Below are 1,290 nucleotides of genomic sequence, written 5' to 3' on the forward strand. Positions count from 1 at the left end.
CCCCTGTGTTATACAGCTGCTCTGGTTACTATACATCCCTGTGTTATACAGCTGCTCTGGTTCTATACATCCCTGTGCTTATACAGCTGCTCTGGTTCTATACATCCCCTGTGTTATACAGCTGCCCTGGTTCTATACATCCCCTGTGTTATACAGCTGCCCTGGTTCTATACATCCCCTGTGTTATACAGCTGCTCTGGTTCTATACATCCCCTGTGTTATACAGCTGCTCTGGTTCTATACATCCCTGTGTTATACAGCTGCTCTGGTTCTACTGACCGCAGCACCAGCAGCAGGCCTATGATGGTTAGACAGAGAGAAGACAACACCACTGCCACCACAGCCAGAGCTGTGGTCCGCTTCTGATCCTCCACGTCCCTCCCCTCTGAAGCCAGCGTGAACAGGTGACACCGCTCCCAGAGTAACTGGGACGACATCTGCACAAGGAAATCGAAAGAGAGAGAGAGAGAGGTGGACAGGAGTGAGATGTGATTTACATTTACATTTACATTTAAGTCATTTAGCAGACGCTCTTATCCAGAGCGACTTACAAATTGGTGCATTCACCTTATGATTCATGCAGCATACAGTACAGCAGGTATATTGTTATTCTGAAGAGATAGAGAGCGACAGAAGCGAGTTAGAGAAAGAGAGATTGAGAAGAAAGAGCGATAAGAGAGGTATTTCTTACATGCATGATGGAGCTTTGATGTCCCTCAGGTAATGACAGCTGCCATGGACTACAGAAGTTCTTATACTTCTTCAGACAAGGGTTCCTCTTTTTTCCTTTTCCCTTCTTCCTCCCCTTTCCACCTCTCCTTCTCTTCCCTTCACTCCTCTCAGCTTCCAAGATGGCCGATGGGTCTTTAGGTTTAGTCGACAATGCAACTAAAAAAGAAAAGAGTACAGACAAGAAATGTTAATCAACTGAATGCATGGACCCAGCCAACACATCTCATAGAATACAGGTTTTATTGTACACCAGATAGGTGCATGTGTTGTTTTACAGGGTCAGCCATAGTAGTATGATAGGTGCAGTGAAATGTGTTGTTTTACAGGGTCAGCCATAGTAGTATGATAGGTGCAGTGAAATGTGTTGTTTTACAGGGTCAGCCATAGTAGTATGATAGGTGCAGTGAAATGTGTTGTTTTACAGGGTCAGCCATAGTAGTATGATAGGTGCAGTGAAATGTGTTGTTTTACAGGGTCAGCCATAGTAGTATGATAGGTGCAGTGAAATGTGTTGTTTTACAGGGTCAGCCATAGTAGTATGATAGGTGCAGTGAAATG

General features: G+C 44.7%; 1 pseudogene; it reads right to left on the minus strand.

Moving 5' to 3' along the window:
* Positions 1 to 279: 279 nt before the first annotated feature.
* On the minus strand, positions 280 to 888 carry LOC124030969 (annotated as a pseudogene).
* Between the last annotated feature and the right edge of the window lie 402 nt (positions 889 to 1,290).

Source organism: Oncorhynchus gorbuscha, unplaced genomic scaffold, assembly GCF_021184085.1.
Source record: "Oncorhynchus gorbuscha isolate QuinsamMale2020 ecotype Even-year unplaced genomic scaffold, OgorEven_v1.0 Un_scaffold_19051, whole genome shotgun sequence".
In the NCBI taxonomy this organism is placed as follows: Eukaryota; Metazoa; Chordata; class Actinopteri; order Salmoniformes; family Salmonidae; genus Oncorhynchus; species Oncorhynchus gorbuscha.